The sequence below is a fragment of the Mobula birostris genome, chromosome X (assembly GCF_030028105.1).
Source record: "Mobula birostris isolate sMobBir1 chromosome X, sMobBir1.hap1, whole genome shotgun sequence".
Classification (NCBI taxonomy): domain Eukaryota; kingdom Metazoa; phylum Chordata; class Chondrichthyes; order Myliobatiformes; family Myliobatidae; genus Mobula; species Mobula birostris.
Genome location: NC_092402.1, coordinates 41,624,813 through 41,642,581, shown reverse-complemented (window position 1 = coordinate 41,642,581; position 17,769 = coordinate 41,624,813). Strand labels below are relative to the sequence as shown.

The following is a 17,769-nucleotide window of genomic DNA, read 5'->3' as shown; positions in this document are numbered from 1 at the left end:
TACTCTAAAATTAGGACAAAGATTTGATAATTGTGTAAATAGTGGAATTTTACATTAGAGTGTGGGAAATAGTATGTCAAAAATTGAAACCTCAAGATCTTAAGACAGGCTTCACATAAAATGCAGTAGCCTGAATCTTTCTAGTAGGCTAAAAGTGGGCTCATATCTCACTTGTTATTGCAAAGGAAATCCTGAAGCAACTTTCAACCTTCTCATATACAAAGTTGAATGCAAAAATCAATAAGCTACTATCAAACCTAAGCTGCTCCTTCACAAGATTTGCAACAGTACACCAGCCAGAGGTTAGGGTAACAAAGGGTGTAAAGTGATAATACTAGCTTTCTAGACACCTATTGAGCACCACACAAAAACAGAGCTTGCCCATTCAAGTACAAGTCAATTTTATACTGTCTGACGACCTTCCTGATTCTAAAAATTAACTTTTGAGAGTTACGATATTGCATTCCTTCAGAGATAAATCTCTGTGGGAAATTTAAAAAGGAGACCTTAATTTTACTTGTTCTCTAATTATCTTGTTATTTCTCATTTGGCTTTCTATACTTTGCACTAAATTGAAACATCTTATATTTGCATTTCTAATATAAACTTTACATATTTCAGTAAGGATTCTTCAGTCTGAATAATTTGAGAAGTATGCTGTTACCTGCCCAAATAACAGGTCCCAGACTCTCTATAGTGGACTCCAAGCTATATTGTTCAATGACTACTTGCTGCAGTGCAAAAGGCCACCGTAATACTGTAATCACACATATATAATGAATAGTGCACACCATCTTTTTCCAACTATGAAAAATCATTAAATCAGACAAAAAACCAATTCAACATCACTCAGTCTGAACACATGTCCTTCGAGGAGAGAAGCAGGGGATATTCAAAACTTAAACCATTTCTGATACATTAAATTAAATGTAATATCCTCTATTAAAATTAAGGACTATGCTTGCTTATAAAGTTTATAACTAATAAAACTTTTGACAATTTTTAATAAATACAGCAACAAAATGGTTGAGTTGAATAGTATAGCTCCAGCAAACTAGGATTCAAGCACCTACAAATTTCCTCGTGTTTGCGTTTTTAAACTAGGGTTCAATCCTGATTTCCAATGTTGTCTGTGTTGAGTTTGCATGCATCTACATTGGTTTCCTCTGGCTACTGCCCATAAAAGATATGCATTCTAAATAGCCACTAAATTACCCTGGAATGCCAGTGGTCAGTAGATCAGAGAACAGCTCATGGAAATATAAGACAGAAGAACAAAAATGTAAATGGGTGATTGAAAATCGGTATAGATTAGGTGGGCCAAAATGCCTGCACCTGGGCAGCATGACTATGAATGGCCCGTGCTTTATATGTTAAGACAATGCTGAGTACTTCCACTTCAATGAGATTACAACCTAGGACAACAAGTGTGTTCTTTACTAGCCATTACTTAAAACTAGAATATAAATTGTTGCTTGATATTTGGTAATTTATGATTTTAAAGCAAAAGTAATCCATAAAGGATTGAGAAGAAGATTAGGATAGAAAGGCACGGGATTGGGATTGCAGATTCTCATGAGCAGCACTGTGTTACAGCTAGTGGAGAGGCTGTCTCAGCTCCAGCAATCTGGGTTCAATTCTAATCTTGGGAGTTTGTAGATGAAACAGTTACCTAGCAGTCCACAAGTAAGTGGCCCCAAAGGTAATAAAGGTAGTAAAAATAGGTCCTAAAATTTTGGAAAATTAGAAATTCAGATACAATGTTCTAGTTATGAACAAGTTCAAAGTAAATTTATCAAAAGTACATTTATGTCACCATATACAACCCTGAGATTAATTTTCTTGTGGGGCATACTCAACAAATCCATAATAGGATAACCATAACAGAATCAATGAAAGACTGCACAAGTTTGAGCAGTCAACTACTGTACAAAAGACAACAAACTGCACAAATACAAAGATAAAGAAATAATAATAAATAAATAGGCAATAAATATTGAGAACATGAGATGGAGTCCTTGAAAGTGAGCCCATAGGTTGTGGGAACATTTCAGTGATGGGGCAAGTGAAGTTATCCCCTTTGGTTCAAGAGCCTGATGGTTGAGGGGTAATAACTGTTACTGAAACCTGGTGGCCCAAGTCAGCTAATCAAATCATGTTTTGTGGTGGGATTTTAGCACTGGGCAATAATAATGAATCAAGAGATTTGACTACTGGGAAAGACCACCGACATTCACAGGAAATTATAGTAGTGGAACTACTTATTATTCAAGCTGAATTGACCAGCCAATTAATAAGCAGAAAACTTATTAACTCAAAACATGTTCATCTATTGAATACAGACCAAGACAAAAAGTTTATAACAGCAGCATAAATAAAAAAAACACATTTGAGATGCTTGAATAACTAATTTACATTTGAGGCGGGGGGGGGAGGAGAAGGTCATCGATACCAAATTAATGCTAAGCTGGGTGTACTTTCACCCAGCTCTCCAAAATGATAAGCAAAAATTTTTTTCCGGCAGTGCAGTTTACACAATTTAAGGAATTGCTATGATATCAATTCCCAAAAGTTCCACAGAAAAACTAAAGATAGCGACATATTGTATGCCCCTGAAAATTGCTGCTGCGACTACACTAACCAAATGAAATTACATATCTTGTCCTCCATATTTCAATTTTGACTCAATGTGACGCACAGAAACTAATTCTTAGCACTTGCGTAGCATTCACACATTCAACAATGCTAGTAGAAGCTTCATCAAGATGGTATCTCCATTAACCCACAAAACTATCTGATATGCTAAATGCTCCACTTTAATATATTCCTACTTAAGGTTAACTCATAACCACAAACACAGCCTTTTACAGAATTTGAGCAAGGAAAGTGACACCATACAAGTCATATTAAATTCGGGAGCAACTCAGCAAGTCAGGCTGCATCAATGGAGGATTTCAGGGCAACATCCTTCATCAGGTCCTTTCCTGCGCACCCTCTCCCAACAAAAATAATGCTGGGATAATGAAACATTGCCCCAGCCCAAATTCACCTTAACATACACTAATGATTGATCAATGTCAAAAGAGACTGCGACTCTTCATCTAAGCTCTGTAAACCATCATAGACTTCACCTCCACACTGCCATCATCCTAATTAAATACATATTTAAAAAAGATGATGTGTAATGTGCATTTCTTGAAACATATTTAACATTTACACAGTACTGTAAGAATAATGTCAGAGAGGCATTAAGTCAGGGGTCCACAGGCCCCTTGTTAATTGGCATTAAGGCTGGGAACCCATGCATTAAATTACACGGCACAGGAAAAAGTCCCTTTGGCCCAACTTGTCTACCGAGCTAGTACTGTTTGTCCATGTTTGATTTCTATCCCTCTAAACTTTTCCTATCCATGTACCTATCAAATGTCTTTTAAACATTGTAGTTGTACCAGCTGCTTCTATCTTCTCTGGCAGCTTGTTCCACATACAAACTACCCTGTGTGATAAAGGTGCCCCTCTGATCCCTTTTAAATCTTTCCACTCTATGCCATCTAGTTTCAGACTTCCCTTCCCCAGGGAGAAGTCTGACCATTTGCCTTATCTATAAAACTCATCATTTTATAAAACTCCATCAAGATAGCTCTCAGACTCAATTACAGGATAAAGCCCCAGTCTATCCAGCCTCTCTTTATAATTCAAGCCCTTCATTTTCAGCAACATTCAGGTGAATCTTTTTGGTACAATTTCCAGCTTAATGACGTCTTTCTTATAGCTAGGCAACTAAAACCACACATAATACTCCAAGTATGTGTCAATGTCTTGTATAGTTGTACCATGGATGTCTGAACTCTTGTGCTCAGGGGGTTGACCAATGCCAAGTGTCTTTTTTACCACTCTCTCTATCTGTACCACGACTTTCAAGGAACAATATACTTATAAGTTTTTCTGTTCTGCAAGATACTCCAAGGCCCTACCATTTACTGTAAGAGTCATACCTTGGTTTAAGTTACAAAATGCAATACTGTGCAGATATCTGAGTTAAATTCCATCTGCCATTCCTTGGCCCACTTTTCCGGTTGATCTAGATGTTGTTGTAAGTATTAAATGACCTTCACTATCCACTATACCATCAATTTGATGTCATCCACACACTTCCCATGCTAACTACATTCTCAAACTGTTAATATAGATAATGAACAATACATGACCCAGCACCAATCCCTACAGTATACCACTGGTCAGCGGACAGTGATCTAGAGAGAAAAAAAAACCTCCAGTAACATTCTTTGACTTCTTCAAGCTAATTTTGCATCGTATGTGATCATTTTTTGGATCCCATGTTATCTTATTTTACAGACCAACCTACCACGTGAAAGGCCTTGCTAAAAGTACCTTGTAAAAGTGAATGCAGACATTGTCTACTGCCTATTGTCAATCCTCTCCGTCATATTTTGAAAAAAGGATTAAATTTGAAACATGATTTTTCACGCACAAAGTTATGGTGACTATTGATAATCCTGCTCAGTAACCTTCCTGCCACTGATGTTAAGATCACTATCCTGCCCATGCAGCCCTCCTTAAATAAGGCACATTAATCAATGCTACTATTTCCTTTTTATTTGAGTTCCTCCCATATAGCCTCACTGGTCTATTCCCTAGGAATAGACTCTATAAGTACTGTCACATTCTCGTTCATCAAAAAGGCAACTCCCTCTCTTCTCTTAACCCCGCCTCTATCATTCATGTATCACCTGTACCCCAGCTGCAGTCCTGCCCATTCCCCAACCATACTTCTCTAACAGTTACAATATCTCAGTCCAATGTGCCTATTCATGTCTTAAGTTCACCTAACAAATCTTCCTGCTAGCATATTGGCTCTCCTTTAGTTCAGGTGAAATGCAAGCCTCTTGTATTATCTACTCTGGAAGAAATCCCAATGGCCATTTTGATTTTTGGTGAAACTATCTCTCAGAGACTCCTGTTCATGTTTACTATCTCCTGCATGATGCTCTATGAGTCCACCTGCTGCTCCAGCTGATTCATATGGTTTGAGAGGAGATGCAGGAGATCGCATGTCTTGAAGACATAGTTGTGCCACTTTTAAAAACATTGTTGTTGCTTGTCCTCCTCACCAAGCTTGGACTTTGCCCTCAACAATAACACCTCATATCAGCCCTTTTCAAAATGGCTATTGCTAGATTTTTCAAAGTAAATTATATTAAAGTACATATATGTCACCATTACTACCCCGAAATTCTTTTTCTTGTGGGAATACTCAATAAATCCAAGATACATAATAGAATCAATATAAGATTGCACCCAACAGGACAAACCACCGCATGCAAAAAAACATTAAACTGTGCAAATACAAAAGAAAAAATAAGAGGAAATAATCATAATAAATATCGAGAACATGAGATGAAGAGTCCTTGAAAGTGAGTCCATAGGTTGTGGGAACAGTTCAGTGATTGGGCAAGTGAAGTTATGTCCACTCATCTTCACTCACCTTTTCTTTTCTTTTTTACTTTAACAAGACAAGCAACTCCATACCTGAGACACACTTTTTAAACAATTTATTTTGCTGCTACTCCTCTCTGGTCCTCACAGTTACAAGACATTATCAGTTACATATTACAGGCCTCCAGCCACAAATAGCTCTCTCCTATAGCATACATGTCTGTTATATATTCAGTTTCTCAAAAAATCTATTTCAGGATTTTTAATTTATTCATCTCTCCCCCCCCCCCCCCGCCCCAAAAGATTGTGAGACACTTTATCAACCTGGCTCTGGGCAACAATTTCCAGACCTTGGGTGATAGAGTTGAGCATTTGGATCACTTCCAACCCATTTGAGGATTTCACATTGACAGTTAGATTTCCTTCCTTGCTCCTCTCCATGAAAACACTGTATTCTGTCTCAACTCTCCATCACCACTTTACAAGCTGGTCCTATTCCAGAGGTACACAGGATGAATTCAGGGGAAATTAACCAACTTCAAAACAACTTTAACTTCTTTGGTTTCATTTTTAAAAATTTAGAATCATTTTAGAATCATGTGGTAGATTCTACAATGTAATTATCAACATTTGAAATTAATGTGTTGTATAAATAAATGTCTCCCAGTTAATTAGATCACGTCAGGACCAGTACCTTTTGGCCCAATTAAGCAGCTGCCCCAATTAGCTGAAGTTTCATGAAAACAGTCAAAAAGGTATTAAACTAAGGACAAACTACCAGTTAACTGAGTAAAAAATTATGCATTTAAATGAAATGCACAACAAATTAGAACACTACCAATATTACAATACAATAAAACTGTATTAGTTCCTAGTTATCGACGGATTAGTTCATCTAGCTTACGCTGTCGTTTTCTTCTTCTGATTGACCATAAATGAATAAAATCTGTGCAGATACCTAGCGTAGATAATGAATTATCTTCATACAATGTTGTTCATTGCATCCTCCAAATCTTCGTTTGTATGGTAACATTCAAAATATTCATAATTACCTTCAAATTCTTCATAGTTCCTAACTTGAAGTAGTGAAATAGTTTCATTTTTACCTACAGCCATTTCTGGCAATTTGAAGCCTGAATGCTTGAAACCACAGTGAGCAAAACGGTTCTGAATTGTCTTACTGCTCATTTCTCACCAATTATCGGTGAAAAAATCACTGCTTTTTGAACAGAAACACATACAACTGACGCTACTTAAAAACTATTCACTCTAAACATGGTTTAGTGTTTAACGGCCTCACAAGTGCACACGACTGATGCTAGTTAGAAACTGTTCGGAGTTAGCCCCCCATTTCAATCAAGCAGCAGTATCCCAAATAAACAAAGGGAATCCTAGTTATTTTCTCAATTAAAATTTGTTCTTTAAGGGTTGTCCCAAAAAGCTGCCACTAAGCATGTTACAAATAACTTCTTCAAATTTTTGAAATTTGAGGATCTTCCACAAAACCTTACAATGCCAACGATAAAATCTGCAGTGGAGCATACAGCCAAGGTGACATTTCTGAAAACTAGCTGGAATCAAATGGAATGTGTAAATCATGCTTCAGGTTTTGCTATATATTACACACACACACACTTACTTTCAAATACTGGAATTTTATTTGTTCCCGAAGAATATATCTGATGCAGATGACTGAGTAAATACACAAGTGAGTGGTCTAAATTATACAGATAAAAATGCCACTTTAATGCTCCATCCCACTTCCACACTGACCTCTTGCACTGTTATTACAAAACCAGATTTTATAAGGGTACGTCCACACTACGCCAGATAATTTTGAAAACGAAGCTTTTTCTCTTCGTTTTGCCCTCCCGTCCACACTGGCCCGGCATTTCAGCCCCCAAAAACGGAGATTTTCGAAAACACTCTCCAGAGTGAATAAATCTGAAAACGCTTAATATCCGGCGTAGTGTGTACGGGATAACCGGAGAGATTTAAAAACGTTGTCATGACAACACAACAACAATGCTTTTTTCTGCTTCTGCTTGGTACTGCGCAAGCACTGCCGTACAGCTGTTATAACGCGCAGTCGGTGTGAACGGCATGAGAGTTAAATTGTAAAGTCAGCTTTTTTGACTATTTAAAAACGCTGTCATGACGTGCCGGAACAGACGTTCGTTGTTTTAACAACGAAGTGAAGAAGTGAATAAGTATACTCACTTCGCCCTGTTTTCTGTCCTTGCTTGTATGAAGGTGGTTTACCTATTTATGCAAGTACTTCTCTGACAATAGATGTGTAACAGCCTAATGTAACATTGTATGGAAATACAAGATAACGCTGATGCAGACGTTTTATACATTTAACAAGGTGCTTTATTAATGCAACAGAGTTAGTTTTACAATGTTCGTCATCAGCCGGGTCATACTTTCCGTGAATTCCCTGTTGGTTGCCTCCATACACTCCAGTATTTGTTTTTTTTGAAGTTTTAAGTCCTCCTGGGCCACAGCCAAGAGCAATTCCTTTAAAGTTTTTCTACTCTGTAACTGGGCAAACGCGCACTAACTATATCGTTTCCTCTTCGCTGGTTTTCTGTGTGTCCTGCGCATGCCCAGTAGGAGGAGATTCACCCAAATATCCGCCTAATGTGGACGGAGATATTTTGAAAAACGCTTAGTGTGGACACCTGTCATTTTTACTCGAAACCGGCATTTTCAAAATTATCCGGCGTAGTGTGGACGTAGCCTTAGTTTATTTCAGTACAAGGTGTGTAAATTTAGCACTATGTGGGTGGTGATACAAAATGTGCATTATTCATGGTGGTCAAAAGGCATTAAGACATGGAAGCATGGCAGCTTGGCGAATAGTATGCCAGAAGACTGTGTGGAGGAGCACAGTCTAGAGGACTGAGGGCTAAAACTGAAAGAGCTGGGTGAAAGCAAACTGCAAAGCTTAGTTGGGGGGGGGGGGTGGGAGAAGAGATTATTCTAAATTGCTTAGCAGAACAGTATTCAGCGTCCTGGGAAAACTTTCAAAATGGCCTAATTTTTGGATATATTAATGGAAGAAGGAGAGCACACCAATTCAAGGGGTAGAAGCTCTCAAAGGGAATCTGAATACCCATAAAATTCAGGACGTTGAGAAAATGAGAGTGGCAAATCCCACAGCATTCATGGAACTGTTTAGATTACATGGTGGTGGCAACAGAGCAGCAGTGCAAGGAATTGCAAGTAAGTATCGGGGCCTATTGAAAATCAAGGTTTGGAATATGTTAACATAAATGGAGACAAACTTCAGTTACGGAATACACATTACTCTTTAACTTGGAATGCTCCCAGTCTGACGCATTAGGTAACACACTAGAGAAACTAAGTGACCCTAATACAATTACGAGGCCAAGTATCGCTTACTTTTTGTGAAATGTCTGTTAGATGAGCTGAATGCTGGCAACTCTGTACAGACATTTATTACAGAATTTAACATGAAGGATGTTCTTTGGTTCATTGCTCAAAGGTGGGAGAAGGTAGAACCTTCAACACTAAAGAATGGCTGGCATAAGTTGTGGCCTGCCTTGACGTTTGATAATGTGCCAGAAAAGCTTGATGATGATTTCACAGGATTTCATGTACCAAAGGAGAAAGTAGTTGTTCATGATTTGCTTGTGTATGCAAAAAGTGTTACCGGACCTGCTTTCAAACATACAGTAAGTAATCTTAATGAAGAAAATCTACGTGAGTGGATGATTGTCAATGACAAAACACCTGTTGTGCATCACCTTACGGACTCGGAAATTATAGACAGTGTTCTGAATGCTAATAAAAACATTGCAAGTGGTGAAGATGATAGCAATGATGATGAAATAGATGAAACTGAAAGATTTACTATTGACAAGTTAATTGAGTTGTTGGGTGATTTAATCAAAGGGCTAGAGAAACGTACCTTCGTGACGGAACAAAAGCTAATGAATTTTTATTTGATGTAAGAAAAATTACACAGGGAGGGATCAAAGCACAATGAAACAACTTCGACTGGATAAAAAGTTTAAAAAGATAACAGAGAAGCAACAGTCTTTGTAAGCACAGTAATGAATAAATTTAAATTCATTTTTTGCTTTAATTAATAACCCCTTTTAAGCTTGTACAGTCCATTTTTACCATTATTATTATTATGTGACCACTTTTAGTCCAGAAAAAAGGGTAATCCAGCAATGCTCAGGAACCGAGGGTGCAAGAAAAATCGGTAGTCAACTTGTGTACCATGAAGAAATAATCCTCTTACCTTTGAGTTGCAGCCAGTGTTAACATGTAAAGACAATGTCAGGAACCTGTATGAAAACAATGATGAAAATGCTTCTGAATAAAAGTTCACAAGTACAAAACAGTACAAAGATAATCAAGTTTTAAATCAAGATAATCGACATTCCTTTCTAACAATGAAAGATGGATAACTTGAATGTAACTGAAATCATACTGCCCAACTATCTTTAAACAAATATTTAGGGGATAGCATCATTACAAATAATAATTTATGATAATATGCAGATTTTAAATAAATAGTAATAACCATCAACCTACAGGTACATTTCATGTTACTGTACTAAACCAGTAGGGGGCTGAGGAAAACAAACACAGACCAATAAAAACTTTAAAAAATCTCTAAGTGTTACATTAGTAAGGAATTAAATTCAGTACAAACTAGAACCCAAAATGAATGTCACACATACTTTATATGGCATAAAAATGTTTGGAAAGTGGAAAGGATACAGACATTGCATGAGGTAAATTAGTAAAAATGGAGTAGTACTAAATCAATAATATCTTCAGTAATAAATTAAATAGAGTTTTCAGTTGTGTTGCTGAATAGCAGAAAAGCAGAGCATTCTCAAGTTTGGTCTCCTTGTTTGAACCTTTAGAATCTATGTCTTATAGTCCTTGAGCCCTCTGATCATGGAAATATTTCTATTTACCCCAAACATGTCTCGATTTATTTATTTATTTATGTTTTACACACCTCTATCAAATCTCCCCATAACTTACTTTTTTTCAAAGATAATAATTTCAGTCTCTCCAATTTACTTTTGCAGTTGTCTTTGTGAAACTGTTTTAATACTAGGGACTGTCTCTGGGACCTTCATATCTCTCCTAAAAGTCAGTAACCAGATTGCTTAATTAGTGTTTTATAAAGGTTAATCATACTTTTTTTTTGATGAAGTCATTAACTTAAGTGCTAATATTGTTTCTCCCTCTACAGATGATACCCCGCTTAGTAATTCAACATAACCTCCGTTTTTGAAAATGGAGGCAGAGATTACAATGCCAGAGTCTCAAATGTTTTGTAAGCTGATCTCTTAGAAAGCTCTGCCATTTCAAACAAGTGTGCACACGTCTCATTATCCCAGGATATCAAGAACTGTGCCATTTGGTCTCAGTTATCCCCCTTTGCTCTTTCCAAAAATGCAGTTATTGAGTGCACATAAAATACAGTACAGTAACAAAATACTTTCTCAGGAAAAAAACTGCAATCAAAAAGCAAAACAACTGAATATTTCTGTGACTCAGTCAAAACCATGCCTCAAAATAATCAAATCATCATTAACAGTTTAGTAATTTGATAGCATGTTATTCTTACATTCCAAGAAACAATATATGAAATTTAGAGAGACTGCCTTCTGTGGTTAATAGAAAAACAATCGCAGGCATTGGAAATTTATAACAAAAAAGGTGCAAATATTCATCAAGGATGAAAGGACAATGACTTAAAATATTAGTTCTATTTTCCTGAGGAAATTACTATCTATTAATACATACAGTTTTTGATTACTTATATGAATGTTCATATTTGAAGTTCATATACAGTATGTTACAAACTTAAGTGCATTCACATCGGGGTTTGTTATCGAAAAAAAGCATTTCCTTCAAAGTTTGAGATGTACAAGTATCCAATGCAAACATGAAATACTGGGAGTGTCTGTTGTCTAGCTGAAAACAGCTGTGTAGCACATACACAGCTCAAACAGCTTAACTGTGCAGCTAACAAAATTCCAAAGGGAATGAGCAAAGCAATGTGATTAGCTTTCCAATATTAGAAGAGTCATCAAACACTACAGCACAGAAACAGGCCATTTGGCCCATCTAGTGAGCCAAATCATAGATCTACCTAGTCCCACTGACCAACACCGGGACCATAGCATTCCCTACCCCTCTCATCCATGCACCTATACAAATGTCTCTTTTGTTGAAATTAAACCCACATCCCCCACTTCCACATTCTCACCACCCTCAGAGAAGTTTCCCCTCATGTTCCCCTTAAACATTTCAGCTTTCACCCTTAACCCATGACCTCTAGTTCTAGTCTCATCCAATCTCAGTGGAAAATGTCTGCTTGCATTTACTCTATCTATACCCCTCATAATTTCTATCAAACCTCCCATCAAACTTCTACATTCAAGCGAATAAAGTTCTATCCTATTCAACCTTTCCCTATAACTCAGGTCTTCAAGACACTGCAAAGTCTTTATAAATGTTCCTTGCAGTCTTTCAATCTTACTTGCATCTTTCCTGTATGTATGTGGCCAAAACTGCATGCACACAATACTCAAAATTAGGCCTCACCAGCTTCTTATACAATTTCAACAAAACATCCCATCTCCTGTACTCAATACTTTGACTTATGAAGGCCAATGTGCCAAAAGCTTTTTTTTAAACGACTATCTACCTGTGACACCACTTTCAAGGAATTATGGATCTGTATTCCCAGAGCCCTGTTCTACTGCATTTCCTAGAGCCCTGTTCTACAGCATTTCCTAGTGCCCTACTACTCACCTCACACTTGTCTACATTAAATTCCATGTGCCCCTGCTCCAGGTGGTCCAGATCCTGCTGTAGTCTTTGGTACTCTTCCTCACTATCCACTGCACCCCCAATCTTGGTGTCATCCGCAAATTTGTTGATCCAGTTTACCACATCATCCAGATCATTGATATAGCTGACAAACCAATGTAGCACTGATGCCTGCAGCACACCATTTGTCACAGGCCTCCAGTCAGAGAGGCAATGATCTGCAGCCACTTCAGCTTTTTCCACAAAGCCAATGTCTAATCCAATTTACTACTTCATCTTGCATGCCAAGCAGTTGAACCTGCTTGACCAAGCTCCCATACAGGACCTTGTCAAAAGCCTTGCTGAAGTCCACGTAAACAACATCCACAGCCTTGCCTTCATCAACTTTCTGGTAACTTACTCAAAGAGCTCCAAGGTTGGTTTGACAGGACTTACAGCCTTTCTTAAACAAAAGAACATTAGCTATCTTCCAATCCTCCGGCACCTCACTATAGCTAAAGATGTTTTAAACATCTCCGCTGAGGTCCCTGCAATTTCTGCACTAGCCTCCCACAAGGTCAGAGAGAACACCTTGTCAGGCCCTGGGGATTTGATCCACCCTAATTTGCCTCAAAACAGCAAACTCCTTCTCCTCTAATCTGTATAAGGTCCATGACTTCTCTGCTGCATTTCCTCACATCTATAGACTGTGTGCCCGTCTCCCAAGTAAATACAGAAGCAAAATAAAAATCTACTTAACATCTCCACATATTTTTTGGCTCCACCCAGAGATTGACCCTCTGGAAGATCAGAGTGATAATTTTGTCCCTTGCTATCCCTTTGCTCTTAATATATCTGTAGAAGCCCTTAGGATTCTTCTTTACCTTATCAGGTAGAGCAAACTCAAGTGTTCTTTCAGCCCACTTGATTTCCTTAGGTGTTCACTTGCATTTCTTATACACAAGTGCCTCATTTGTTCCTCAGGATTAATGCAAAGAGTTCTGTATGATTGCAGTTGTATCGTAGTAGTCAGCAGTAACCATAAGTTGAACTATACAATCCATAAAGGGCCAAAGTGTGACATCCAGCAATGGTTAGTAGACCTTTGTAGCACTGCCAGAGCAAGATGAGACTGGGTTTGAATCCAGAGGGGAAAACTCATGTTTCAATGACAATTATAGTCTTCACATTGAAGTTCATTTCAACTGGGTTATTTTGATAGGCAGTTTTTATTTTACTGTAGGTTTCTGTATTCAAGCTGCACAATGGAGTTATTATGCATTAAACACCTAGTCACATCCATTGTCTTCAAAACATCAACACTCAATTGATCCTCCAACAAAAATAGCTTCCCGGTCAGAAGCATGAGGATCATCCTTGGTACTGATTTCAGAATTCCCTTCTTTATTCAAAGCCTTTCCAAAAGCAATTTATCAAAAACAGCCAGAAATTAAATTTCTTACTTTTTCAATTCCACACAGAGAGTTAATTAGCCCAGTGATAGTCCTGAAGGCTCAAGCTTCAGAACTCGCTACATTCTTGGACAAGCTGTTCCAAGTATACAGCTATACTTGGGGTCAGCAGTGGAAAGAGAGAGCAGTTTCAAGTTCCTGTGTGTCAACATATCTGAAGATCTATCCTGGGCCCAACATATTGATGCAATTATGAAGGCAGCACACCAGCAGTTATACTTCATTAGGAATTAAAAGAGATTTGGTATGTCACCAAAGACTCAAGCAAATTTCAATAGATGTACTGTGGAGAACATTCTAACTGGTAGCATCAGCCTTGCAGCATGGTGTGCTTTTAACAACTTGGAGCTTAATGCTATCAAGACAGTGCTGACAAACCCCTACCTGCCCCCGTTTAGAAATGAAAGGTCATGCTGTGTCTGTGGCTGAGTCATTCAAATTTCTGAGGGCTATCATTACCAATACATTGAAGTGGGACAAGCATGTTACACTCATCACTAGAAAAGCCCAGCAGAAACTGTTCTTCCTCACCAGCTTAGGAAACTTAACATTTCAGGACGTATCCTGATGAATCTTTATTCACCCATCAAGTGTGTTGTGACCACCTCTATCAATGTAGAAGATCATTGGCTGACAGCGACCAACATTAGAAGACCTGTTCACCGTCAGAGCAAAGAAAAGAACTGAAAAAATTACTGCTGATTCTACCCACCCTCGCAGTCACTATTCATAAAATTGCCATCAGGGAAACCCTACAAGTCCATCACCACCAGGACCAAAGCTTCTTTCCTGCAGCTATCCAACTTCTCAACAAAACTCATTCAAGTGTAATACCCTAACTGATTCTGCACAACATCCACTAAGTGGTCTTTGTTGTTCTCCTTGTTCTGTGGATAATTTTAATCTGTTCGTATGTTCACATTCATTTAAGAATGATTATTAATATTTGTGCATGTGACCATAATTGTTGATTGCTCACGGCTGTTTGCACTATCATCTTGTAAACTGTTGGTTGCCATTGTGTTGTCTGTTATGGTATTGTCCTGTGTTTTAAGCTTAGAACTGAACCACAATCACATACTGACAAATAAAGTGTTTCTGATATGGAGGGGCCACTGCACAAGAGCTGCAGAGGGTTGCAAACTCAGTTAGCTCCTTCAGGGGCACTAGCATCTACATCAGTGGACATCTTCAAAAGGTGATGCCTCAAAAAGGTGGTATCCATCATTAAGGACCCCCACCACCAGGACATGCCTTCTCATTACTATCAGAGGTGGCACAGGAGCTGAAGGCACACACTCAACATTTTAAGAACAGCTTCTGCCTTTCACCATCAGATTTCCGAACAATGAACATGACCTCATTATTTTTGCTCTCTTTTGGCACTACACAGACATACTTTTAATATACATTTATGTATTTCATAGCATATTTTATACATTGCACTGTACCGCTGCAGCAGTAAATAACAAACTTAATGACATTGGTGAGTCATAATAAACACGAGTCTGATTCTAAACACTGGCATCTACCTGACAATATGGAAAAATTAGCAAGCAGGACAAACAGGACAAATTCACTCCATTAGTCTATTTAGTGGCCACCTTGATAGGTACACCTTTCCAGCTGCTCATTAATGCAAATATCTAATTAGCCAGTTATGTGGCAGCAACTCAATGCATAAAAGTACGTAGGCATGGTCAAGAGGTTCAGTTGTTACTCACAGAATCTCAGTTTGTGTTCACCAGTTACTCAACTCCTGACTTCATGATAGCTTAAGTCCAAACAGGGAGAAAAGACCCATGATGCCAAGGCAGTATTTGATCAAGTATGGAATCAATGAGCTCTGCCTAAACTGGAGTCAATGAGAATCAGGAAGAAAACGCTGCTCAGGTTGAAATCATAACTAGCATAATGGAAAATGGTTAAAGTGGACGTCTATCAGTACCACAGGACATTACTGCAATAATTTCTCTGGGTAGTATACTATCTTCAGTTGCTTTATCAATGACCCTCCTTCAGTTGTTAGGTCAGAAGTAGGGTGTTTACTAATGATTACCCAATGTTCAGCACCACTCATGACTCCTCAGACTTTGAAGCAGCAAAATGCAGAAATACCTGGACAATATCCAAGACTGAACTGATAGGTGGCAAGTAACATTCCTGCTATATTGCAGGCAATGATGATATCCAACAAGAGAAAATCCATTGCACAGCCCAGATCCCTTGAGTAAATATCAAAATTAACTGTTCTGTGAATAGTTAATACAATCAGTGCACAATGAGTGATCACAATATATTTTACTCTGAATTCTGTTCCTGCTGTATTATCTCAAGTCTGTTTTCATTGTGCCCACATTATATGGCTTTTTGTTAATAATATTAATACTTTCACCCTTCCACCTTTTTGAAGATTTTCATTTTTCTTAATATGTTGACACCCTAATTTAGATCAAGTTGCCTGCTCTCCATCTTCCTCTGGTGCTCCCCTCCCCCTTTCTTTCTCCCCAGGCCTCCTGTCCCATGACCCTCTCCCTTCTCCAGCTCTGTATCCCTTTGCCAATCAACTTTCCAGCTCTTAGCTTCATCCCTCCCCATCTTCTCCTATCATTTTGGATTTCCCCCATTTTCAAATCTCTTACTATCTCTTCTTTCAGTTAGTCCTGACAAAGGGTCTCGGCCCAAAACGTCGCCTGTACTTCTTCCTACAGATGCTGCCTGGCCTGCTGCATTCCACCAGCATTTTGTGTGTTGTTTGAATTTCTAGCATCTGCAGATTTCCTTGTGTTCAAGTTGTAATTACTCATTTCCAAGTATTTTGTGAGAAGGTAATAAGGATGGGAGTCAGAAGATAAGAAAGTAAGGTTTGGAAAACATTGTTCAAAGAGCAACAAAGATTGGACAACAGCTCAGAAAAGCTCAATTCAGCACTGCCCTGGTCAGAGGTGCAGAAGCTGCACAGTTTATATAACTTATATGTTATGCTATTAGCAAAGTAACATTTTCAATCTTGGTTAATTATATAATTCTAGATCAATCATAAAAAGCGAGACACAGAATTAAAATAACACTCAATCACCAGAACACTTGACTGATATCACCATAATTCAAAACTACATTTTCTTTTGCGATTTCACCCAATGCAAGTTATAATATTTAAATAGAATCACTGAGTTATAGTTAGACCATTAAGACTATAAAACACAGAAACAGAATTGGACCATTCGACCTATCGAGACTGCTCTGCCATTCTAACATGGCTGATGCTTTTCCTAAAAGGTACATCGCCTTTAAGAGGGCAAGGGGAGGACTCCAAGCCGGGCTAAAACACAGAGGCATGAAACTTCCTCTACCCAGCATCTTATTGGCAAATGTACGTTCACTGGAGAACAAGACTGATGACCTAAGGGAAAGATCGCTGTATCAGAGGAAAATGAGGTATTGCTGCATTCTCGGAGATATGGCTTAATCCAGACAAGCCAGATTCGGTGGTAAAACCCGAGGGCTTCTCGATAAATAGGATGGACCAGGTTGCTGAAGGCAAAACAATCAGAATCAGGTTTATTATCTCTGGCATGTGACGTGAAAATTGTTAACTTAGCAGCAGCAGTTCAATGCAATACATAATCTAGAAGAGAAAAAATAATAAATTTTAAAAAATAAACTAAATTAACTACAGTATACATATATTGAATAGATTAAAAGAACTTGCAGGAAACAGAAATATTGTATATTTAAAAAGTGAGGTAGCGTTCCAGGGTGCAATGTCCATTTAGGAATCGGATGGCAGAGGGGAAGAAGCTGTTTCTGAATCGCTGAGTGTGTGCCTTCAGGCTTCTGTACCTCCTCCCTGATGGTAACACCACCCTGGGTGCTGGAGGTCCTTAATAATGTGGGAGTTTGGGTTTCATGATAAACTGTGGTGCTTTGATGCAGCAGTCTTGTGGTCTTGTTCCCCCGACCTGGAACATCTCACAATTAAGTGCTGACTCTTCTATTTACAAAGTGAGTTCTCCTCCGCGAT

General features: G+C 38.3%; 1 protein-coding gene across 6 annotated transcripts in view; it reads right to left on the bottom strand.

Annotated features, from left to right (window-relative positions):
* LOC140191659 (signal transducer and activator of transcription 5B-like) overlaps window positions 1–17,769 on the bottom strand; it is a 106,806-nt gene that overhangs the window by 41,127 nt on the left and 47,910 nt on the right. For all 6 annotated transcript variants that reach the window (XM_072249264.1, XM_072249261.1, XM_072249265.1 and 3 more), the window contains one exon: window positions 9,734–9,779. The gene's annotated coding sequence lies outside the window, so the exon portion shown is untranslated. The remainder of the gene's footprint in view (window positions 1–9,733; window positions 9,780–17,769) is intronic.